Below are 27,271 nucleotides of genomic sequence, written 5' to 3' on the forward strand. Positions count from 1 at the left end.
GTAAATAAGATATCGGTCCTAGGAACTTTATCTGCTTACTTTAACTTGACAAATCTTCTATAACATTATTTTCTGATGGTGCAATACAAAGTACCAGTAGTGTGTGATTGATCTGTCAACTGTGAGATCTTTGAGTAAAAGATACTGGCCAAGATCTGTTTATTCAACGGTTTTGATATGAAAAAATTACCTTCCCTACAAAGGAGTAAATAACGACAATTACTTATTGGCCCTTTTTAAAGAGAGGGTCAATTAACATTTAACATTAATTTATACTTTGAAAAACTCTCGTTTCTTGTAGAGAATCTTTTTCTTGCACCAGAATGCAAGCTGTTAATGCAGCAAAAATGGCGCATATGCTCTTCTTTTGATAACAGAATAACTGCAATGTTGCAATCGTTAGTGCGGAAGAGGTATTCTTTGGTCTCTGTTATCACCTGATCGATAATTTCTTAACGTTTAACGGAAAGCGAATGACGCATGTCTGCAGAAAAATTCAACTTATTTTGGTATCATAATGTGGTTAATCATAGTTCAAATAATGCTAAGCATTATTTTGTGTTACAGATTCATAAACGTACACTTATTTTCAAAAATCTTTCAGGAGCCTCTAAACGCGTTTGTGAATTGTGCCGCAATAAATTTATTACATTCTTTACAAATACAAAAAAAAAGTCTGGGTCCTAGCTTTCATAGAGTTGGAAATTTCGACATTTAATTGGAAATTATTAATGAAATTTGCATAATCTAAGTAGTTCTTCTGTAAATAAAACATTTATAATAAGTAAGATATTTTTTTTTGAGAAAAAAGATAAAGATTGATAAAAGGGGTAAATTTATTGAGAGAGAAGAAGGCTTTACTTAGAACATAATTCACTTATTTCTTACTGGATAGCTCCCTGAAAGTTTCACCCACACGGAGCAGATGTTGTGTTTGGCAGACAGAGAGCGAACAAGGGAGCAAACTGATTTGGAAGTGGAGGCGGCAAAATAACGGCCTCCTCTATCTTGGCCTGTGTCTGTTCCAGTGCCTCTCTCTTCAGTTCGCCTTTTCTTCCAGTCTTCTCTTCACGCCTTCATTATTCCTAATTCTCGCCTTCGGTTCTAACCGCCACACCCCTGAAGCTGGCGGGATGAAGTACTACAGTACATTCATTTATTTGAATCCAAGCGCTCGGTTCAGACTATACCCTTAATTAAAATTGGCATCGATAGAACTCTTCATTTTCTTGAGGATCGCATTACAACCGCACAGTTTTTTTCTTCCATTAATTTTTTAAAAAGCGAAACAGCAAATTAGTCAAATTAATTGAACATTTTAAAAGCCTTATTTATTTTCGAACAGAAAGCGTTTTGTAGCCATTAAAAAAACTATATCCACTTATCAATTTAAAAAAACCATAACTATTTTTAGTCCTGTGGCAGAAAACGGCAAGATTTCAAATTGTTCTATCTACTGAATGTTAGGTGATTGTTCCTCGCATTCTTAAAAGGATTATAAGAAGACTATAAACACCTTATTAAATTAATGTTAAATGTTAAATATCTGATTCCTAATTCGTTCTTCTCGGAGAACAACCTTCTGATTCTCAGTGTATATTCTTGTCCAAGAAATAGTTTCAAGTGATTCACAATTCTGATCAAGTGTTTCTCACAAAATCTGTAATTTTTTTAGCAAGATGTTCTAATCTTCTAATATTTCATTAACGGTGAAATGACTCTTTGAGGGACCTTCACTCTGGAGTACTGGAATTTTCCAGCAAAAATATTATATGGTCAAATAGAAGTTCTAACTTTTGTAATATGTACCATTACAGTATTTTTTTGTAATAGTACCAATGCGGAGTTCCAACAATCTCGTTGGCGCTGTGTCACTTTGGAAATCGCGGAAAACTATAAAAAAAATAACCTGAAAGTTTACTGCTGAATTACAATTGAAAAAAAGTAAAGTAATTGCCTATTTCTTCAGGCGGGCTTTACGTCCAACTACCAATTAGGTGTCGTGGACGGAGGCGACATACTTGGCTGTAAATTTCTCATATTAACCATTAAATAAAATCCAAGACCTAGACCGGGAATCGAACCCAGTACCACAATGCATATTAGCTTTACAATTGAATTTAAAAAATATAATTTTTCATTTTCGTAGGAGAAAAAAACTGTCCAGCTTTAATTCATGTTGAAAAGCAGAGAAATGACAGCACAGGCGTCGCAAGTGTTTAACATGCAGATTTTGCTAATGCTGGCTATAACTATAACTCACTATGCATTAAAATTATTTTGAATTTGCCCGTTCATTGCAAACGTATGATCTTCATTTACTAAGGATATGTAATAACTTTCTTTCCCTTTTAATGTCGAATATTCTAGGCTAAGAGACGAAACTCGCATCGTATCAGTGTCTATTTTGTGAGTTCCTTTATTAAATTACAAACATTATTTTGAAGTTGATTCCTGATGATTAAACTAAGATAAGGCCGAAAGGAAGATTATTTCAATCAAAGAGGAGATTCTCCTATAATTATACAATTACTCGTAGGCAACAGTCTGGCACAGTGCAAGAGAGCAGAATTTATTATTATAATTAAGGTGGTTTAAACTTTTAAGGAATATGTTTATGGAACGTAAAACTTTATTTGCACCTGTCTCTCTCTCTGTACTGAGCAAATGACCAACATATCTTAGAATGATGTAGACGTTGGGCCTTCTACGCCCAGCTTGTGGTATTCGGGTACTAAAATTATGTTATGATCTTGCCAGGTCACCTTGGACAGAATTATGTGCACAGAATGTACTGAGACAAGATTTCACATTAATTCTGTAATAATTTGAAGTAAATATTCATGTTTAAATATTTATACAACTATGTAGTGTGAAATTTAAATTATTTGTTGATCTATTTATTAAAACTGTCCGGTTGTATAAGGGTTGATCGTTAAAAATTGCACGAAAAAGCGTAATGTTGAAAAACACCCAACTTTGACCATTTTTTTCTCTTTTTCTTAGATTTGTATTAGGAATTTCAATTTTTACAAAACTCAATTCAATTTTTTTGGGGAGGCCAGAGGAACTCAAAATGCGATAAAATCTCAACATTAAAACAAAAACTATTACCTTATTTTCAAATTTTATGTGATTGTTATTTTTAATTTTATGGAAGATTTCAGTTCGTGTCAATCTTGGAATACTTCTACATATCACCACTTCTCGCCTTGAGAACTAGCTAGACCAGGGGTCGGCAACCTATTTCAAGTAGAGAGCCATTTCTCCTTAAATAATTTTAATAAATCTTACCAAGAGCCGCAAGGATGACAGTGTAAAAAAACTCTGTAGATCATTTGTATTCACAAATTATTATTTTATGATATTCAATAATATTTAAATGTTTTATATAATTATTTTCACATATTGCAAAGTAAATAAACAAATAAATAATAACTAAACCTGTATTTGAATGAAAATGGCAGCAGTCCTGTATATTACGTACTGTATTTTAATATAACTCTATTCAATTTCAAACCTATCACATATAAAATTCTTTTTGAAAAAATATCTTTACTTTAATAAATGAAATTTTCATTTATTTCAATAAAATTGAAATATACAATTTATTTTGGACAGGCTGAAGAGCCACAAAATTTGGATAAAAGAGCCGCATGCGGCTCGCGAGCCACGGGTTGCCGACCTCTGAGCTAGACTCAAATCTTCTAAACTTTCTGAAATGCCACATTTTTGTTTTAACCAATTCATAATTTATTAAGAGGAAAACAATAACATCTAACTGTCGAACAATGTTCTACTGAAAACTCTACTTATACTTCAATAACTTTGGGAAACAGTTATTGTTATAAAACGATCTAGTGTTAAATAACTCAAACATTTTCATTACAAATTATAAAGTATGTTTAAATACTTCATAACTAAGTAAAATTAACTTCGCATCTTGCAGGCACAAAGTTAATAACTGTTAATATTGTAGACGGCAGGTTGTGTGTGGTTGGGTGTTGAGGAGAAGGGGGGAAATAAGCCCCCTTTCATGCTTAAAACTTCCCCCACAATTGGTCCAAGTTAGCGTGCAAATGTTTTGGTTTAGTCCAAAGTATAACTTGGAAACTCTTCGAACGAGTCTTAAGTTAAAATCTGATATAATCACAAATCATAACTACATTTGAAAGTTGGAGAAAGGATTATTACTCCTTTTAAGATTTCTGCTTTGGTAATTTGCTAACATTAAGATCAACTTTGGATAAGGCTAAGATGAATTCGAGGATTTGTGGTTTTACAGGATGGGCTATAATTATCGCTAATGTCTTAGTGAATGAAGGATTCAATTGCGATGGTATTTTAATGACAATTATCAGGTCAATAAGGGAAGTATTAATGATTAATTTCTCTTGTTGAACTCTTACCTCAAACTAAGAGGAAGTACGAGGGTCGTTTGAAAAGTCCGTGCAAAAATAAAAACTACTTAATTTTTTGGGGTAAACCTTTTTTATTTTTCAACATGGTCTCCTTTTAGGCTTATACACTTCGTCCAACGCTGCTCTAGTTTGTTGATCCCTTCCGAATAATAGAATTTGTCGTATTGCAATCTTGCTGTATTACTCTATTTTGAACTTACACCGGAAACACTCGTTTTGTTCTTGGCTGTGATTTGAGTTACTGGAAAAAAAAACCCAGCGTATCCCATCAAGTCACAGACTCACTAATTATTTTTCATCAGAATTATTTTTTTCTTTGATTTAGGTACCATAAAATGTCAATAAAACATTTTGGGTGTGTGGTAGTGTAAGGCTAGTCTTAGCCAGTCAATATATTGGTAAGTTTGTGTTTTCCTGGTCCTAACGCCTGAAAGTTTATAGATACTTCTTCCATAAATTTATATAATATGCTCTTCTAAAACTATTCCCTCTTGAGAAACTAATCACAACTATTTCTATTTCAATATAATGCGAAGTAAAACTAATACTAATACATTGAACACTATAATAACTAGCCATAACAATAAGACCACAATCATAATCAGTAGTATGATTTAACATTAACTAAACATTATTAAAACAAACTTAAGGGAGCCACTAAATAAATCCTTCCCACAAAAACAAAATTCTGCGAGTATATCTAAATTGTGGTTTCTAGAAAACTTTTGTTTTATTTTATTTTTTTACGAAGCAGACTAAGTAGAAGAAAAGCTTTGTCAACATTTCTTTAATCTTATTTTCTAACTTACTAACAGATGGAGATTTTTCTCTATGGAAAAGTTCCTTTCCAATCCGGGCGCCCTAATTTTTTTTTTTTTTTTCAGGTTAGACTGTGGTCTACATTGTTATGGTAGTCTACACAAAATTTACTTTTCAAAATATTGCTGGAAAAGGCTTGGATTTGGAGGTTTACTTAGGGTTATTGGCCACTCCAGTTCCAGTAGTTATATTCCTTCGCGATAAGATCCTCCTCTTCGAGCAATGGTAAAACAAAGTCGGGTGTACAAAAATGTTTATCAGTTTTTCCTGTACCAGATTTTCTGATTATTCGTTTCCTGCTATCTTTGCCATTCTTAAATGTAGTTACATCTTTTTTTCTTCTCTTTGTATGCACAAATGCCTCAACGTTTACGATAATTTGTACACTACAGGACGTTTAACTGGGTGTACTAATGTGTATTGTATAGCATCAATTTAAGAAGGTTTTAATTTTCAGAAAATAATGCTTTTATTGTAATACTTTTTCCCTGTCTTGAATAGGGTTTATTGAAATTATTTGAGAAAGCTTTATGTTTTGAATATATAGGTTTCGTGACCGTAAATTGTTAAACTTAGGATCCAGCAGTATTTTACTGTTTATTTTTGTATTACTGATTTTTACTGTTTTTCTATGTTACTGACTCTGTAAATTGTTTTGTATTTGTAATATCCAGGCCCTGAAGAGGACAATATATTTGTTGAAACGTTGGCAAAGAGACGAGTTGTTTTATTTGACCGATTCCTCGCAAATCTTCCATCCTAAGCTTTATCTTTTGTTTGATTTAGGCTAATGTACATAACAATTTCATCTATAACAAAGTATAGATTCTATATCTTATTTGATTGATTTAATAAGCAAAAAGAGTTTAGGAGAACAAATAATAGTGACTGCATAACTAGATAACTGATAATTGCTGAAGCGCAATGTGCAAAGGGGGGGGGGAAAGACTGCAGTAAATTGCAATCCACTGGTGAAATTGAAAGGCAAGTTGAGTGAAGACTAATTGAAGAAAATAGAAAGAAACTGAAGGGAACTGAAGAGCGAACCATTTAGAATGAAGTCTAGCTACAGGAGGGAGAGAGATGGAACTTCGGCCTGTCCTTACAAGGGGGCTGTCTACCTACAACAAGATTCCCTTACAGCAAAGGTTTAAATCTTTATTCCACTTCAATTCCGTAGTGCATTGCAGTGTTACAAGTGAAATAGTTCCTGCAAGCAATGCGGGATTGTGGGGGCATTAAGTTGAATCTCATCCTGAGAATGACAAACAAGTTACTACAAGTCGATATCCTACATGTAGTTAGCTTAAGTTAGAAATTAGATAAACACTTAGCAATAAGCATTGTAAAAGCTGAATAAACGTTGCACTATAATTTTGCTGTAAGTTTTGATCCAAAAAAGAGCTTTCAGTTAAACAAGGAAATTGTTTGTGATAAAATATTGTATATATGCGTGGTTTAACTAAATTACTTATTGGTTTCCGGTCTGATTTTTTTTTTATTGCAACCGCACATTTATTTATTTTTTATTGAATTTTATTTAAAATCTCCATCTGATCACCAACATTTTGAGGTAAATGAGTATTTTTCTGACGCACTGCTCTGCCTTAATAATCACAATCAATTTGCTGATTGCGAATGGATTGGAACTAACAGTTTTTCAGTTGTAAATGTGGTTTGAAACGTAATAGAACTCTTGATTAATTATGGGCCAACACTCTGGCCAATCTGAAGCTGTTTAATTAAAAACCGACTGTAATTCTATTAGCGATAAAAAAAATTATACTATAATTCATTAAAATAAACTGAAGCGTTGCCAAAGCGAAAAAAGAAGGGAAAAACAATCAACGCCAATAATTAGTTGCTTAAATTAAAAAAAAACGCAATTAAAATTGAATTCAATTTAATGTTTAGAAAAGGTGATAATAATGATTTAGATAAAAAAGACATCTGAAAACTAGTATTGATGTATTGAAAAAAAAACAGAGTTTAAGCTGTACTGGCTGTTAAAATAAGTAAAATTGATGTGTGTTTTTCTTGATGAAAAACGTGTAGATTGTAAGGCAAAATACAATTGTGTAGTCTAAAAAAAGTAAAAGGCAATTCATTTTAAGACTTGAATTTTTATTACATATTTAATCCAATTTTTTATTATTACACGGATGCTGGAAGCTGCAACAACGAATCGTCATGAAAGCAACACATTAGGATCTTTTAAAGCTGTAAAGTAAAATTTTCTTAAAATTTAGATTCCTTTTAGTGAGAAATTAGATGGTATTAATGTTTTATTCATATTCACAGTAATAAAATGATGTCGTTGAAGGAAACTTGACGTGACAGCTCCTCCAGAAGCTCAGTAAAATCGTTGTTCAAAGTGAAACTTTTTTTTGAAGAAAAAAATTAGATAAAAGCGGAAAAAATAATGGTTTTGCAAAGTTGTTCTTCCGGTGGATTGATGAAATCATGGGATTTAGGACCCACAAAAAATAATAATCAATTCATTAATATTATTGAAGTGATAAGAAACAGTAAAACATTTTTGATGAGAACTTATCGCTTGAATGTAGTTCTTTGAAGAAAAGTTTCAAATAAAAGTAATATTTCTATGTGTGTAAACGAAGTGAATCGCTACCATTTTCGAAAACTGTTTCCAATACTAAGAAATGTGTTTAGTAAAGTGGGCAACTGCCCAGGAAAAAGCTGTATTCTTGAGCATACTTTTTGTCTACGACGTACTATCACCATAAAGTACGTTAGTAAAAAATATTTTACAAAAAAAAGCAACTTAATGTGCAACTACCAAATTAGGCTTCATTGACCTGGAATCGAATTTAGCACCATAATAATTCTTCTCTTTCCAGCCTCTGTCTAACAGCTCCTCTACCGTGGCGCCTAATTACACGTACTTGTTTGTTCATTCATTCATATTCGCATTACAGTAGAAACGAAGAAGCAGTAGCCCCAATTCTGGTAAATGTCAGGAGTCTGATCCGTAAAACTTGAGTTTCAAAATCAGGTAACTGGGATGTCAGTACAGAACTAGAAGATTCCTGAGTAACTAAATACATACGAGGTGTGGCTATTAAATACAGAAGAACTATGCATGCGCCAATTTCTAACGACCGACAGCTGTGCAGCGTAAAGCCTTCTCTTTCTATTGCAGCGTCTCACATGTTTGTATAGAAATCTGTCTGACCGGAACCGTCGTTTGTGTAAGAGGTGTTAGTTTCGTTTTGCCGAAAACATGATACTACACATATAGTAGAGCAACGAATTGTCGTGAAATTTCACATGAAACTTGGTGAAACCGCTACTGAAACTTATCTTTTATTAAAAGAAGTTTATGGTGATGAGTGTTAATCATGTGCGCGAGTTCGTGCGTAGAGTCCGGAGAATTTTCTTTCTCTAAGTGATATTTCACTTGAGCGTATTGTTGAACACTGTTTGAAGTAGCCAATCAAACAACAGAGACTGACTGCATTGCTGCTTTCATTTATGTCAATAATTCTTTCATCAAATAATTCCTATTTACTCATTATTTTATCGGGTCTCTTCCCCATTTCCTGAATCATAACGTGTTCATTACGCGTGTAATGAAATCAAAATAAAAAACTTGAAGATTAATTTTGGGGCATTTCACTTCCGCTATGACTCTCGCTTAAAAGTTCGTAGGGTGAAGCTGGTTAATTTCAAGCCAATTAGATTATCTCTCCCTAAATTAACTGCCCTTAAATAAACAAACTTAAATAAACATTATCCTCGGGTTATGTAATTTATCAATTGTTAACAGCTGAAGTATAACAGCTAAATCAATAACTGAAACGGAAGTTTGATGATTAAACAGGAAATGAGAAAACTGTATCCGCTTAGATTTGTACAATTTTTTTTTCTTTTTAATACATTTTAATTGCTTACCAATACCAATTAGTTGAAGTGTACCTAGTATGAATGATTACCGAAATAGTTTTATCTTTCCTACTAAATAATAGAAATGGGATGTGTCTACAAATGGGCTTTTCTGGAAATCATTAGATCCAATTTGTATTCTCAGCCTCCTTTTACCTTTTTTACTCTATCTTTTCATTCTTGAGATAAACTGCCTCTTCATTTCCTGCAGCTGTAGAAATGTATAAAATTAAATTAAGTTCAATTAAACGTTTGGTTTAAGAATAATGAAGTGACCGTAGATATGTCGGAACATATAATTATAAATAAAATACTTTTATGCAAAATTAAATCTAATATAATTAAATTGTTTTTATTTATTTAGCAATAACTTTTATGATGGTAAATTATAATAAGTTCATTTTTATTATTAGTGGTCATAAAAGAAATAATCTTAGAAGCTATAAAAACAAAATGGAATACGCCTCTCATTCTGCAGCAAAAACAGAAATTATTAAAAAATCTCTTTTTATAAGTTATCTCCTTAATCTATTTGGTAAGTTATTTAGCTTTTAATCTGCATAAAAGACACTGATCCAGTTGGGAATTAAATTCAATGTGGTAAATATAAAATGGAATTAAAATTGTTATTAAATGAGAGAAGTAAAGACATTCTAATCAAAACAGTTTTAATTTAATCCTAAGATTTGTAAGAAGGGCTGTCATACTTAATAATTAATATATGTAGTTTACAGTTAATATAATAACGTAACGAGAGAATACGATCATCCTTGTCCTTAATCTTTTGAAGCCCATTATAAGGCCCTTCAAGCTACCTACGTTGAAAATCTAAGCGAAAACGTCATTTCTTGATGACAGCTGTAAAATGCTAAATCTTATGGATGGAATCAATTTTGAGAAAGAAATAAGAATAATTTTATTTTTTATATTCTAATCATATTTACCTGCGAAATGATTTTTCTTGTAAGTTTTGTGTCAATAGTGGAAATTAGAAATGGAACGAAAATTGTAAGCAAAGGAAAGATGTTGCTACATCTTTGTTGTTAAGGGAAGAGTACATTTGATATTGTTCAAAAATATTTAACTCTCTTTTCTTCAATTTAATGATTCTATAAAAGAATTGTACATGAACACAATTCTCGTCGCTTGATTAGTCCAATTGTTTTTCTTTTCTGTATCTCCTCCGCTAACTCTCTTCGCCTCTTTCTCTGTCGAGTATCTATCTATCTCTTAACATTACCTTCTGTGTTACCTTGTCACATAGTGTTCAGTTCGCTTCTTAGACGAATGGAAACGGACAGAACGCTTTTCTGAAAGTGGAAGAATAAAAGCCGAGCTTTCTCTTCACTCCTCCATCCCAATCAGTTTCCGTTACAATCCATTATCTCTTAGTAATATGATACGTCTAGTTCAATTCTTGAGGACCAATTCCCTTTCATTCTAATCCACCATTCTCTATTTTCTTCTATGTGCAGCACATTTTTTTTATTTTCTTTCGATCCCTGCTAACTAGTATCAATAATTCTATTGTCTACGTTAAACCAAATATTTTATCCATATTATGTATTTTGTACATGTACAAAAAATAATAATAATAATAATACCTCTGATATTATCCGTTGAAGTGCACATGTTTTTGTATACCTGAACGTTTCGAACTTTCATTGACTTCATCACAGTCTCACACTACATTATTTGTGACCACGTTATTGATTTTGGTAGAATGTGTTAGAAAGAAAGGAAACTTACTTTATGTCCAAGTCTTTGCATCAAAATGATTAATTAACAGACTCTAAAGAAGAACAAAAGTCCAATAACGGGCAGAAAATGCGTGCACTAAAGATAAAATCTGTGTGATCTCATCCAGCACTGCTGACCTAATCACATTTTCGATTATACAATCAGTAGGGTCTCACCCAAAGTCATCTTGGCACAATCACATAAATCAATTATTCTGCTAGATAATCAAATCGGTTTGTCCGCAGATTTCCGTTGTTCTCTTAAATTAACACTTGTGCTGGTGCAGAGATTTACAGGATGAAGCTATCTCTTTGAATAGCAATCTCTAACTGCTTCGGGTAATTGAGGTAATAAATAATAATAATTATAATGATATTTCGGATAAAGGCGAGCTGCCTTCTTTCGCGTTCTTGGATGTATGGACAATGATTTTGGATGCATTTCTCTCTTGTGTTTAAAACGTGGGAATGTCTTATTATAAGACAGGTCCAGCCACTGTAGAGGCCTATTCGTAGAATCCGAAGTGCCCAATTTAAAGGGGATTTGTTCGTTTATAAAGTCGAATATAATTTTGAGATACTGCAAGTTAAAATTATCTATATAATAATAATTCTATAGTTACAAATCTGTACGTAGCAAAAATGCTGTGAGTGGATAAAATTGACTCAAGTAGTCAAGATGTTCCTCGTGGCTTACTTCAAGATCATTAAATTTGAATAGAAATTGGATAACTAAATAGGATCAGGAGATAATGTGCACAGAATAATTATGGACCAACATTCAGTAGAACTGATTAAATCATGTTTAATCATTAACAATAAAACTAATAATTGGATTAATAAATAATTTAAGTAATAATTATTACACTGGTCAAAGACAAATCAATTATAAAACCACGTCTTTGGAACGTCTCAGTGAAATAGTTATTTTGGGGAAAAGTCAATAAAAAACAACAAAAATCTGGAACTTTAAAAAAACATTTTTGCTTATTCAGTAGCAGAAAGGGAAAAATTGAAAACAAGGAAAAAAAATTAAAATTCTGGCAACTAGTTCCCGTATCTGGGCGGAAGATTTTCCCAATTCTCTTTTCCATATTGTACAACTTTTTCGGGATGTAGCCATAGTCCCATCTTTAATTCATCGTTTCATTTTTAGTTATTGCCTCACTGTTCTTCCATTTGTATTTATCTTTCCCTAACTACTTCGCCATTATTTCTATCCAGCTTTCATATGTGTGTCCTTCTGTTGTCACCAATTAGTCATCATTAAAGTTACATCTTCTTTCTCTAATCCTTCAGTTTCTCCTGCTCTTACAGAAATCCATTCTGAAGAAACTGGGTCCATAAGCTTAGCTCTAAAATAGCTCTAAATTCCCTGTAATATCGCAAGAATTTATGCGAATCAACTTTGATTTTGAAGAATCATAGTGACATAAATAGTAGATTATTTACCGGTTTCGTAAAGTTGTCATTTATGAGAAAATAAATTTGTAATACTTGGAGAAATTTAGACTGTCATAGTGTCGTTTGAACGTTTAACACTTCCATAATTAAAAAAAATAACAAAATGTCCTATTTATTATTAAAGTGAGATATGATTCCATATTTTGTAGAAGTTAGTATTAACAACTCAGAATAATTTTTTTTTTTTTTTGGCGTTTATTTATGCTACAATCAGCGCGTTGGCGCTATAAGTAACAGTGGATAACAGAACTATGAATTACAGAGGTATACGAGTGGAGAAGTTACCCAGTGGTAACACTCCAAAAACAGGCTATTGGTCACTCTCTTCACTAGAGAGGAGATCACGAGGCCACTGTCTCTTAAGGCGTCTTGTCGGGTTGTCAGGAAGAGTTCTAGAAGAAAGATTTTTAGCTAGAGGATTTATATGAAATTGCAGATTGAAGTGGAGTTTTCTGTATCTTGTTTTAGCAACTTGTGTGACAAAAGGAATGTTAAGGTCAGTGTCTATAGTCAGGTTGGAGACATAAAAAGGAGCGTGTACAATAGTTTGAAGTGTTTTAGATTGTAGAGATTGAATCCTTTGGAGATTGGAACGTTTGGTTGAACCCCACTTCTCTATTCCATACGCCCAGATGGGTTTTAAAATAGAAGTATAAATTAGTCTTTTGTGGTACAGAGTGAGTTTTGATCTATCGTCTAAGAGTCTTTTAAGTAGTCGATAGCGTCTGTTTAGTTCTGTTCTTTTAAGTCTAGTGTGGGGATTCCAAGAAAGTCTTCGGGTCTAAGTAAAGCCCAAGGTAGCGGGCAACGTTTACTACTGGTAGAGGTGTTAGATTATAGAAGACTGGAGGAAGAGTAATGCGACGAAGAGTGAAGGTGATGTTTTGCGACTTAGTTTCATTAAGTTTAATAGCCCATCTCTTGAACCATTGTACTAATGAGAAGAGATATGATTGCAGATTTCTGTGAGCAAGTACAGAATCATGATTGGTGGACAGTAAGGCGGTGTCATCTGCTTATGTGAGAAGTGTGGTGTTAGGATCTTTATTCAGAGTAGTTTTCTATTTATTGGGAAATTTATGTGTTAAAAATTGGTGATTGATTGTGTTATTTTGGGGTAATATCGTTCATTTTATCCGCGGTAGCACACTTGCTATGCAATTCTCTGTTTGATTGGTTAAATGGAGATTAATAAAAAGAACAGTGTTGTGTCGGTTAAAATCAAAGATATCTATTGTTTATTTTTTTCATTCGATTAGGTTTCTATTTCCCTCTCATTTTTTGAATACCTATATCTCTCTCTCTCTCTTAAAGATTCGTTTGATTAAAGAAATTGATCCGTGAATGAATTGCCTGAGATTGGATTCAAAAAATTGGCGTTGAAGGTGCGCACTAAATTGAAATCTTTTTAACATTCCTTTTTAGTTGCTGAACGTTTTAACATTGCGAAATATCCGTTAATAACAAGTAAATAATACAGAAAACACTCTATTTTCCATTTTAGTCTACAAGATATTCTAAATAATGGAGTCCTGGTACAGCCTGGGTGGCTTGAAAGCCCTATATAGCTTGGAAGAAAGTGAAAAGTAGGCAAGTACGAGTATGTGTATAGCAATACATAAATTTATTTTTGGAGATGATAATAGTAAAGTAATTTTTCTTGTTTAGATAGAAAGCGGTCTGTGGACACACATTTTTATCCTCATTGGTTCTCTCTATAGACCGGAAGTGTAGTCTGCTGGTTGTATAGAAAGGATCAGCCATCGGATAAATAGATGTCGTCCTTCTTCGGCCATTTATACGACATTAAGGATATCAGGATAGAAAGCGGACGCAGTTGTTATCCATCTCTAGATAAGCTGAACATTTAAGATTCTCCAAAAAAAAAAAAAATCTCCCCCATATCCCTGAATTCTTTGATCGATTTTTTTTTTTTTTGAACGACCCCAAGGGGTATATAAGTGGAAGATGTGGAGGAAGTAGTGTAGAGCAGTTCACGTTTAAGCATTCCTTCATGGTCTTAAGAGAGGAGAGAGTGAACGAGATGAAATAGAAAAGGGCGTAATACCCCTTCGGTTGTGTGAGTGTGGATAAGGGCACACTCTCTGGAGGGCGGCTATACATATATAACCCAAGCTAAACCTTCTGTAATGGTTTAAGGCCAGGCATGTTTGGGCTAGAGTGAGGTGAGTCTGAGGCCACACTCTGGCCTTTACTTTCTATCTTTTCCTACATTATAAAAGGAAGCGTCCGTCTTTTTTCTTTTAAGGATACATTTCTGGAATAATATTCCAAGACACGTCTCAGCATGTCCATCGTCCAACCCACTTTCCTGGACTAGCCTTTGCACTCACTTTATACAGATCTTCTCGTATGCTTAGCATCGCATAAGGTTCACTTATGATTCATGCACTATCTAATCTCTTCTTCCATATTTCGCTTCCTCTATTCCAGTACTTCTTTTTTTCTTTATTCTCTTAAGTAATCTGTGTTCATTTTGCTTCTTTTTTCTTCAACATCAATTTGTCTTTCTCTCGTTTTTCTGCACAATATTAAAAATAAATTCTCTTTAGATGACTTCTTTGACGTACCGGAAAAAAATAACTGGAATATTAACATTATTGTTTGCTTTTTTTTTCCACTAGCTGAATTCATTTCTCTTAATTTTGTTTCCACTGTAATCGGATACACCAAAGAAAAGCTACAAAAACTGTTTTTCATTTCTCTAAAAGATAAACAGAGATGTTTCGGATCTTCCAGCATCCATCATGAATCAAATTTCAGGGTTATTTTTGCCAAACTTTGGAGTCCAAATAACTAGTTCAGAACTATTTGAAATTTTGCTTATTTAACATTCAAATTTATTTCTCTTGTAATGATTACTCTAACCATGTCATTACAAGAGAACTGAACAAGTAAGATCAAATTTACTTGATGCAACAATTGTTGCAGTTGTAAATATACAAATATTTATTTTTTCTGACAAATACATTTTACAGCCTTAAAGATGACATGGAAATCTTGGCTAAAACCAATTTTATTTTATTTTTTTCCCTTCGATGAATCGATCTGCACCAGAAATTAAAAAAAAAGAAGATGACTTTTACTCTACAGTAATAAAAGATATTACATGATTTAAACAATCAAAAAGGCATTTACCATTTTTTTTTCCAAGTTGGAGTTGTTCAAAATTTGAGTTCAAACATTAATCTTCACAATGTTCAGTAATAAATGAAATTTAGTTCACATACAAAATACTTTCCGTGATCCTATATTTGCGAGAAATACCTACAGTTTTTGCAGCTGTTAAAACCATAAGAATTAGCAAAGTGTATCTGAAAATAATTTTTTTTAAAAAACCCTGAAATTTAAACTAAAAAATCAGCTGGCAAAATAAATGTTTTGTTATGAATAACAAAATCTAAGCCTTTAACAGTTTAATACCCATACTAATGAATAAAATGTTTGGGGGGAGTTGGGAGAAGAATTGGTGGTAAATTCGATGAATACTGTTGAACTTGGGGCAATATCTCTGTAATATTGTACGCCTGCATACTCCCTTTTGCAGCCTGTTTAATATTGTCGGGAGCATACCACTTGCTAATGTATATGAGACCTGGAATGAATAATGTATAGGATAATTTCTCCAACATATACCCCTTTCTCCGCGCCTTTACAGATATATCCTCACGTTCAACAAACATATGCCCAGAAATAATGCCAAAATCCATTCATGCCGTTAATTTTACTTTGTTCCATCATTCTGAGAAGCCTAATGGGCCCTCATGTACTCTCAATCTTTTTGGAAAAGAAATCTACTGAACTCCATTTTGAATTTTGATTGGAAATACAATTTTGTGGTTACCCAAAAAAAGTGACAGGTTTATTTGACTTAGAGTATAAGTAACTGCACTTTTATTTACTTAGCTTAATGGATACTTCAATATTAGCTAACTATTAATCAGTAAATTGTTTAGTAATATTTCTTTAATATTGTAATAATCTCACACTTTCCTTTATATTGTATACAATATGAGGCAGCTCCTTGCTAGGAGAATTATTTGTATTATTAGATCCTCTGAATCATTTTTTTCTTCAAGTTTATTTCTTTTTATCTTTGTCTTTTTGATTCTTGCAAAATCCCTTGAAACAAAATTTGTAATTAAATAAAGTCTCATAGGTAATTGTAGAAAAGCTCAAAGTTCCTTTAAAAAACAACAAAATTGAATACGATTAGAATTTATTATGGCAAGTGTAGAACCTCATTGGATGTCCTTCGACAAATTATTTCTTTGTTCAATTTAATCATTCTTTCTCTAATTCCTTGGGCTGGGGCTCTAAAGGAGAATTTATTGTTTAAATAAACTGCAAGTGGCAATGACGTGTATTAAAATTGATGAGGAACACTATCCCGGATTCTTCTTCTATTCAACCTAGATAGCAGCACCCTGGTTATTTAGTAGTGCAGCTGTGCTGGCCGTCTGACTGCTCTGGATCCGCTACGACAGACCCAAGCTCTGTACGCAGGGAGGAATATCAATCTCCTGTTCAGTCTTCACTCTATACAACATTAATTCTACAAAACCTTCTCGAGCCCTTAATTGCCTTATTTAACTGTCCAGATTTCCTTGGCACTTTTTTTGTGCCCTTCAGCTCGTAGAATATCTTCTTTTTTTTTTCTTTTTGTTAATGTTCTGCACTAATTTAGTTTTCAGTCTCATGAATTCAATAAACATTGTTGAAAAAATTTCCCTGGCGCTGTATTATAAACTTATGTTTTGGCCATTTTTACAGCGTAAGATTTTCTTCTATGGAGGTCGGACCGCGTTATCGAAAATAATTTGAGGTATTATTTATTACCGGATAGTGCCAGAATGGACGAAATGTCTGAAACTACGGGCGAGGAATTATTGATTCTAAGGTCGTAATTTTCTCGGATAGTCAGGCTGCTCTACGAGCTATTGGTCCCTAACAGGTCAATTCAAGGCTAGTTTGGGACTGTCTGGGTGCCCTGAAGGAAATTAGTGACCACAATAAGGTCTTTCTGGTTTGGGTACCTGGTCATTCAGGGCATAAGGGAAACAAAGTGGCAGATTTATTGGCCCGGGAATGCTCTGCGGGACACTTCGTTGGCCCGGAGCCCTGTTTTGGGGTTCCGAAGTGTGTAAAGTCTGCGGCCATTAACTTATGGGTGCAGAGAAGGGCTCAGGAGTGGTGGCTTGCCACCACTGGGCAGAGACAGGCGAAGGAGTTCATTAGAGGCTATTCGCCGAGGCTGACTGCCTCGATGATTGTAGGCCTATTAACTGACCACTGCAGACTCAGGAAACACATCCATCGCATGGACCTGGTAGATGATAGCCTTTGCAGGTTTTGTCAGGAAGAGGAGGAAATGGCACTGCACGTTTTGTGTCAGTGTGAGGGGCTCTTATGGCTAAGGATGTTACTTCTCGGGGAGGAAAAACCAAGGCCTGTACTTAAGAGCCGCTCTCCAGCATCAAGAGTCTGATTAAAAGGACAGGTCTGGAGGGTGTACTTAAGAATGGAGTTTCATATATTTCCTCCGCATTAATTATGTGAGACTTCCCTTCAATAAACAATCTTATAAGGGTTTTATTTGATAATCTCCATTGGGCCACAATTCTAATATATTTGAGATTACAATAACAATTATTGTACAAACTATTCATATCTCTTACTAATCTCGAATCTATGTAGATCAGGACTGTGCGTCTTCACAGTTAAACCTAAAAACACATTACTTTCTTATCCACTCAAAACACCTCTGAAAGAATGCTGATCCTCTTTAGGTACCATTCTTACTCTTTTCGATGACAACAACTCGTTAAGACAAAATATTAGCTCCACTTTTTCATACTAATCTTTCTACTAACTCTAATTCTTTCGTGTAACATCTTTCTTCTTCTGTGATTCCTGTCAGTCCACCATGCCCACTGAAAGGCAAGTGATCTCCAAGACTTCCATGGAGAATGAACTTGGGTTTCCAGTAGAGAGCGCTATAATTTCTCTCCTCCTGCACGCACGATACACTTCTATACAGATTGTAAATTACTAAATAATTTTTTTTTAAAGTAACCTTGTTCTCCTGGGTTTGCTGAAAATTTACCTGCAAGCTGTTTCCTCCAAGTCAACATTGTTAGTAATATATTGCCTGCAGCATCCTCTCTAAAGTTAAAATCAAATAATCTAAAACAGGAATTTCCTTATATGAATAAAATTTGATGAAAGTTGATATAATTGCATTTAGTACGAAGGAAAGTCTCATGAATTCTCTTTCATAACAATATTATATAACAAAGGGAAACTATATAACGGAAGAATATTGCCACACAGTTTTATAATATAACATATACATGTACTATATTCCTTACTGTATGTATAGTAGGAAGTTTGTTGTAACTCTGATCAAGGAATATTCATATCATGGTCTCTTCACTGCAATTTTAAATATTTACATAGTCTTTAATTTAAATTAATGAATATTAAAGAGCTGTGGAATTTTAGCTACATAACTAGCTGTTCAGTTCTGCACACAGTATGGTTCTTAGCAATGGTGCAGTTTTAGCATAACCAAGCTTTCCTCGCAGAAATTATTTAGAGAGAAAGAGATAGTAAACTTTACGCTCCGCCTAGTAAATAATTCCTAACAAATAAGCAAAATCGATGCAGCACGATTAGTCTGTACACTGCATTCAAGTTGTTTTGGAAACTGTTTACCATAAGGTATGTTTTCAAGTATACATTAATGGAAAAGCTGATACTGATCTGAAGAAGCTGCAAGTGATAAGATGGCTAGCGAAGGCGAAATATAATATTATAATACAGAGACGAGTGGGGAGAGGGCATCTATTGTGAGGGAAGCCAAAGATCTCGATTGCCTGTGTAGCTAAATTAACTGTTACTATCCAATTTCTTAACCCTAAATAACCTAACAATGTTGCGTCCTTTTTTAAATGATTTCTCTGTGTTATTCTTGTGTTAATTATATTTCAAAAAAAACTGCATTATTATTGTTATTTATTAATTCCTTCTTGCTCAAGATTGATTAACAAAGAACAGCATAAGTAATGTGCACCATATCCTGGTAGTTCAGATGCTGTATCCTTGATGAGAATTCAGAGATTCCTCCATGGTTGGTAGAGATGTATAAATTTTAAACACACTGTAAGGAAATCCCCAGGCTCTTCATGTGAGTGTAGGTTAATAATATTCTTTATCCCGTTTCTTCCATCTTTGCCCTACTGAATTACTTTATTTCCAGTATTTCATTTCTGTTCGTACCTTGCGAGCTTTGTGAAGCATGCCCTACTACATTTTCGCTGATTAAAGTGCGAAATGAGAAGTATACTTCCTGCATATATAACACACGATGCCCTACTATTCCACCCTCTCCCGAAATATCATAACTTCATCTAATGGCTGCATGCTAAACCATCCTGTACTCCTGCTCCTTGACCTGGTTCTGCCATCCTGAATACAGAATGCTGACTACGAGCTGATACTCGTACTTCGGATGCTAATCACTTCTCACAATATTAGTACTAGATAAATAATACTTATTATTTATTCGAGAACAATATTTGCACAAATCTTTTTAACCGCTATCTTTATTATCCCTTCTGCTTCTCCTGAGTATTATGTCTTGGTTAGTGCTGTCATTGACGACAACAGCTTTGTTTGTTGGGCTGAAATATCTCAGGACGTAAGAAAGCTAACCTATTGAAAGCTAACCAGAGAGCCTGCTGTACCTTCCACAGGCAGAGCCATTCCTTTTTGATCTTAGTTAGACGTTTATTAATCGGATAAGAGGTTCCATAGAAAATTATGGAGACATGGATTTCTTTTCTACGAAGAGCGGAACCCTGAGCCATACAAAACCTTCACCCAGGCCCAACTTGTACTGGTTTACTCTCTGAAAATAAAATTAAAATGACCTGTAAAAAAGATCAAAGGATCAAATTAATGACCGCCGTAAATTCCTGCGACTAAGTTGTGGGTAAAAACTTTTTGGTTCGCCTATGATCTGGCCTGCTCCCACTTATGTGATTTAAGCAACTAATCCTCAATAACCGATCTCATTAGGCATATTGGATCACTGAAGATGTTTAGAGTTGTCTACTTCATCGCTAGGAGTGAACGTTGACTGATCATATTCGAATCGCTCTTTGGAAATATAACTACCAAAAGTGGCCATCAGTACTAAAACTTTGTTTTTAAACTTATCCCAGAAATCCCTTGAAGCTCGCTCCTTGCAGGTCGGTTTTTACTTGAACAAACAGACGATCAACGAATGCTTTGAGAAATAACAGCAACTGGTGTCCACTCTTCTTTATATTAGCTTTCATAACCTTGAGATTCGAAGCCTTAACCGGATTAAAAATAAACATGTTTTGATTCATCGCAGATTTTTGGCAAGTTTACGAAAACAGTTGCTTGTCTTTACAATAGATTTTTAGTTACTAGTTTACGTAATCTAAAATGTAATAATAGCTATATTATTAGAGTGCTACTTGCTTTAACCATTTTGCTAAAACATTCTCTCTCTTTCACTTCCTTACAACACACACATACACATTTATATATATATATATATATAAAATAGAGCATGTAGGGATAAAAAATAGAACTGAACCACCACAAAGGAGACATAGGTATGGCGTCACACGGAAGAAGTGGCGTGGGGCCGGTATTTTTCTTTACTTTAGCCGCCTTCTAAATCCTTTAGCCCTAAGGGACCACAAAACTCCCTTGTTGGAGGTTAACCTTGTAGTAATCTTGCGGCCTAGTTTACAAGATATAAACCTAACTGTACTAAACAAAGCCACCCTTCTCCTGTCCAGTTTCTCGACTACAACAGCTTTTTGCCCTTTACCTCAACCTAAATTCCATGTTAAAATAATTATATCAAATGTTAAGCCGTTGGGGGAGATAGTTTAATTGTTTTAATTAGATGCCTTAATGAGGTCTTTAAGGGATAATTAGGGATAAGGGAGAAGGATATCGAGTGTTTTAATTATTCAAGATCGGCCGTGCCTTTAATCATTAGGTAATTATTATTTTGTCAATTTTGTATCTTGATTCTTCTCTAAAATGTATATGATTAAATTTGTAACCGCAAAATGCCGATAGATGGCAGGGACTGCCGCATTTGGCTATATTTTATCACAAATTTGGGGTGATCATTGCACAGCCAGAGTGAAATATGTTAATCGTCCAAACATTAAAAAGTAATTCTTTCTCGAACGCACGGTCTGGCCAGTGCCTCGAATAACGTTATCGCCATTTGTATTATTTACCTTGTAGTATTTAGCGTTATTGTTATTTAGTATACGGGGTTTCTCTTATTTTTTGTTTTTAATATAATTAATTTGTGTATACTTTCCTATTATTTTAAGTTTCGATCATACGATTTTTCTGTTATTTTGAGTTATTTGAGTTATTTTGTTATTTTGGACCCTCCCTCATCTTAGGCTTGTGCTATCCCGCCAGAGGCGCCCTTAACTGGGTATTTATGTTTTGGGGCTGGTTAGGAGTATCGTCTCGGATAGCCTAGGCTTTCTTCGAGAGAAGAAGCGAAAGAGATCTCTCTGTCTTTCTCCAAGCCGGTCACCACAAATTTTATACTTATTCTTTCTTCGAGAAAGGAGATTGCAGATTTTTTTCTTGAGTTGTTTTTTGTAAACCATGGTTCCATGATTTAATGTTCTCTAAGTATGAGAAATTAGTCGGAGAAAGTGGAGCACAAAACAGAACGCCCAAAAATGCAAGCGTGACACTTTCATCCTCCTGAGGGACTCTTGGTGCGCCACCTTGGGCTATTAAACATAAACGACTAACATGGAATCCGCACACTTAGAAGACAAACCCCTTCATACAAGGTGTCAAACTTCTTTATCTACAAATTGGAAGATCTAAACTGCCGTTTGAGACGTTCCGTGATTTAGAATACCCTTCAGCATTTCCTAGCCAAGATTTGCTCAGAACGAGTCATGTCTCAATTCTCTTCCGGGTATGTCTCTGACAGATCTCACCCCCGATCACTTCACAGTCTTTGTTACAACCCTCAAATAATGAAAAATTACAAGAATTTTTCTTCTTAAATTTCCCCTAAAGTACTACAACTAGCTAGTATAAATAAAGGAACAATTTCAAGGAATTCCTCAACGAGATTTTTTTGTATAAAATCTTTTATAAGGATGGGAATCAATCTTTTTACTGGAGCGCACCACTAAAGCGAAATTCCCACTGATAGTAGTAAAATAATTTCTACACTTTTGTTACAGTTAATCTGGAAAAGGCAATTTCCCAGGACTTTGAAAACACATGGAAATAGAAAAAGAGAAAAACAGAAAATTTCTCTTACATTCAACTGGACTTGGTCCAAAATCGTTTAGCAACTAAAGCTCGAGAAGAAACTATAATAGGAGTAAGTAGACGGGTTCGGGTGTGTTTGGAACAAAATGCTGACGTAATGATCATTACTATTGTTACGGCAATGGCTTACATTTTTACATCTGCTTAGTAAAAGCTCTAGAAAAAAATCATTTGTCTACCACCAGCTGGTACCTTATTGAAGTTATACATTATTATATGTCTGCAAAATATGCATAAAAATAAAAAAGTAGCAAATTTTGGAAATGGGAATGTTCCTTATTAGATTTTTTTTTGTGTCTCAGAGATCCCAGAACGATCTACTGATTGAGAACTAGCCTTGCAGGCGGTATTTTAACGGCCAGCTGCCAACAGGTGTCACGAATCGATGCAATACCTTAGTTCCTATAAATTATTCAAATTAACACACCACACGTTACGCTCAGACTGGGTGTTGATATTTTTCTGTAAATATTAGATAACGGACACATTATTGTACTAGTGAGGAAAGTTTGCATTTCAATCTCTGTTCTGCTCTCTAAAGCTCTATATGTGCTTAATTAGTTAGTGTTTGTTTTCATATTATCAATCATTCAAACAGAATAAAGCAATATTAATAATTTATTGAATTGGTCGCTTCCATAACTCATATCTTCATTCTTCATCCAATTACACGTCATTCTTATCCGCAATAATCTATCGCTGTGTTGTGATTCCACTAACTTTCTGATCGAATCCTTAAGCAAGCCACCATATTGCATAGAATAATTCACTACATAACTAGATTCAGTATGGAATATTACGACTTATCACATTAAAAAATAAAAAGCAGGATTTCTCTTTCAGCAAAAGGAAATGAATTCTTTCTAGAGGATACTTAATTTGGGAAATCTGACAGGAACGCAATATTGCTCCCTTGAAGTTGTATGTGTAAGCGAGAGGAAGGGGTCAAAGAAATGGTTAAGTTTACATTATTATTACTTTAATTTCCTACTTAATTAAGTACAAAGTTTTCTAGCAAAGTTAAAATTTGTTCTCCCAACTTATTTCATGACGGAACTTGGGAAGAAAATTGTCGACCGAGTGGCTTCTGTCTAAATGGAATTTTAATTTAATCTTTGTTTACCTCCACTAAAAAAATTTATTATTAAATTAAAAAATAAAAAGCCGAGACAAGACAGACAGGTTTATGAAATGACGTCATAAAATTTCCGTGAACTAATTTTTAGCAACATTTTGACGCTGGAAATGTTTTTAACAAAATCATTTTAACGGTAACTTCTTTTCCCTAGTAGATGTTGCTGCCTAAATATTTATTTAACATTTTTTATTTATTTGTTTAATATTATTTATTAATTTAATGAGTAAAATTCCCAGTATTTTACTCGGAAAACAGTAACTAAATAAGTTTTAATTTTAAACCTACTAAATGTCAAGCAATGCTTTCGTTGCAACCTCAAAAAGGAAATGCCGGTAATCGTAGATTTTCCTCCTCTCCGATAGCTGCCATGAAAGCGCTGTGTTGTCAGCTCAGTTGTCAGTGTGGTGGGTATGCCTCAGGAAATACCACGACCTGTACAGAAACAATACAGTTACCCTATTTTGGTGTCTGATCTTGTTAACGTGATATCTCTTACCAGACAAGACATTAAAACCTCTTTGATGGGGTCTAAATCTATCTTTGGGTTACGAGGCGTTAATCAATATATAGAAGAATTATAATCCATAAAATAACTTCTATTATAACTAATATTACTAGACAATTATACTAATCCGAATTTTTTCCACTGTATATTTGAATCTATATTATGAAATAAGATCGACCTAGTCCGTAACATCCAGCCCTGTTCTTATAAATGGTTATTTCAGATCACTTTCTTGGTGAACCTAGGCCGGAATACCGACTTTTCCCACTGATTATATATGAAAGTAAATCCTAAATTCTTTTATATCAATACAAGAATCACTAATCAATTTTCATTTATTTTATTCATTTAATTTGAATTTTTTATTATTTCCCTGTAATTTAAATATTTTTGTATTTCACTTTATTGTTATTATTATTATTGTTAAAAATGGGCTTGGCTTGTAAATAAATAGCTGTCTGTTTATTCGACCTAGAACTTGATCTCACATTCCAAGCAGTCAGATATCAATGCAAGTAGTTACTTCTTACTTGTGTTTGAAAGAAACCACAAAGTCAAGCCAGGAATCCATTCAGCAATTTGAGGAAATGCTCGTGGAACAATCTTCCTGATGAATGAAACAAGTATTTTTATTGGATCGTACAACTTCCGCTGATCTCTCAATTTCTGAAATTTCCAACTTTCACAATGTTTGCTCGTTCTAAGGGAAATTAAGGATGTTTTACTTCAATATCTTTTATTGAAATCCTATTTTACTCTTATGTTTGACAATATCAGACTCAGAAAATGTAGTAACTGGCCGCAGAGAACGTACAGGCGAGCCACAAGTGGACCGCAGACCGCAGTTTCACTGCTTGCTTTGATGTTTCGAATCGGTGGCACTACATGATCTGGTTGTAGAGTAATTGGGACAAAATAGCCAACCGAAAGTGCCCACTTTAATGAATTGATTTTTCAGTGATTTGTTTCAGAAGAAGTTTCCTCTTGTAAGCCATTTAAGTGGAAGGCCTCATTACTTTTGCACGACCAATAGGAATTCAATATGTTAGAAAAATCGCAAATTTGAAGAAAAGCCCATTAGGAAAAGTGCCACTGAATTTTTGTTTTGTTTTGAATATAATTTTTGCTGAAAATAATTTGGAGAAAATTTTCATCACGTAAATTGTAGTAATAGAAAGTGTTTATTATTTCTTACAAGACTTCTAATTAGTGTAAGAGTTAACATACTATCAATATTTTATGATTTTTAATTTTGCTCCGAATAGAAACAGTCTATAGAACGAACGTGGAAGTTGTTAGAAGATAGAGAGTCTCAAGATGGTGAAATTGAAGGGATAAAAAATGAAAATTATAAAGAAGTGGGTCGAATGAAGATGATGATGCAGTAGGGCTTGGAAAACACGACTGGCTTTTCCTCTTCATTGGTGTCATATTTTCCAATATCTATCTCCTTAGTGGACTCTACCCTCTTCCATGTTGGCAGGCACAAGTTGCTTTTCACTTAGAACTAGTCCCATAATAAGGAAGAAAAAGAGGAACTAAAGAAGAGTAGGAGGAAGAAAATCTTCTTCCTGTCTTTACCAGGTCATTCTTCTTTCTCATTTTTTCTTTTTTTGAAGTATTTTCTCTGCTTTTTGAAAGAGAAAAAAAAATATTGTGGGCCAGTTTTCAATATTGTATTTTTTTTCACTGTGAGGTTTCTATCACATAGTCCTCCTTGTTGCTCTGAACATGGTCTTCCTCAACAGTTCTTCTTCTTTATGAGGTATTTATAAAGAAAGACCATTAAGATAAGACTTCAGAGGTATTTATTTTTGAGAAAAAAGCTTTTTTTCTCATATCAACAAAAGAGTGAGTAAAGTAAAGGAAAAGAACAGAATTAACAAAAAGTTGACTGTACATCCTTCTCCAGTCTACAGCTAATCCTTCAATCCTTTCTCATTTTACTATCCTTGCTGGAGATGTTAATGTTCTATTTTCTCCTTATGCGACGAGTTAATGAAAAAAGCTAACTCATTTTTTTAAGCTTGCACTAATTAAACTCTTTTTTTGGCCTTCCTTGTATCTACAATAATTATCTTAAGATTTACCTTTTTTCTCGCGTGGAACTTCTGACAACTGTTTTCCCTTCCATCTTTGCCTTTCTGTTTATTCCTTTTATAAGCTTTGCGCCATTCCAAGACAATTGTAATGCATTGTTCACCGCCATAAAAACACCATTTTAAGAATATCGCACTTGTAGATTTATTTGTGGAGTCTCATTCTTGCAAACTTTGGAGTTGGACGTCTATCAATTTTTTCTTTAATTGATTTGAATTTTTTCAATTATCTTTGTTCTACGATTCCAGTTGCCTAGTAGTATACTCCAGTAGCCTTTTAGGCCGTTCAATGAGCCACTTCCATTGTTGTCTATCTCTTGCGGTTGTTCAACATTTCGAGAGGTGGCCTTCAATTCAACTCTTTTTCAGCTTCACTGTCCTCTAAGGACCCGGACAGAAACATCTTAGAAAATAAAAACATCCGTGTGAAACGCATTCTCTTACTAAAATCCTCGGAAGTTGTAGCTGATGAATTATTAAACAAAAAAAAAAAAAGTGAAGTAAAAAAGTTTATATTTCAAGCGCGTGGCTTTGATGTTCATTACCAATTAGTGGTGTCATGGACGGAGGCGGAGAGCTCTAATAGTTTACGTAATTTACTCGTTCAACAATTATTTTTTTAAATCTTTTATTGTAATTTACCACTGCAACAGTTGTTGCAACAAGCAAATATGGTAAAAGAAAAAAGAAATAGAAGAAAATCTTGAGTGGAGAAGACACCCAGTGGTGCCACTCTAGTAACGTGCTTTGCTCTCACGATAAGAGAAGATCACGAGGCCATCATC

At 33.9% G+C, this 27,271-nt stretch overlaps 1 protein-coding gene and 1 long non-coding RNA gene across 6 annotated transcripts in view; one reads left to right on the forward strand and one right to left on the reverse strand.

Moving 5' to 3' along the window:
* The window catches only part of Nlg2 (Neuroligin 2), a 512,997-nt gene that overhangs the window by 153,966 nt on the left and 331,760 nt on the right, over positions 1-27,271 (forward strand). The window lies entirely within an intron of this gene.
* Positions 7,167-18,419, reverse strand: LOC141455854 (uncharacterized). 2 transcript variants are annotated; one of them, XR_012459490.1, is made up of 4 exons: positions 15,509-18,419; positions 14,704-14,891; positions 9,156-9,357; positions 7,167-7,460 (listed from the first exon to the last, which is right to left on the reverse strand). It is a non-coding gene; the product is annotated as an uncharacterized lncRNA (long non-coding RNA). The 2 variants fall into 2 exon arrangements; XR_012459491.1 differs by lacking the exons at positions 7,167-7,460; positions 9,156-9,357 and adding an exon at positions 11,646-12,260 and having other exon boundaries at positions 15,509-18,242.

The sequence above is a fragment of the Rhodnius prolixus genome, unplaced genomic scaffold, assembly GCF_049639745.1.
Source record: "Rhodnius prolixus isolate KJV_2025 unplaced genomic scaffold, Rpr scaffold_4, whole genome shotgun sequence".
NCBI lineage: Eukaryota > Metazoa > Arthropoda > Insecta > Hemiptera > Reduviidae > Rhodnius > Rhodnius prolixus.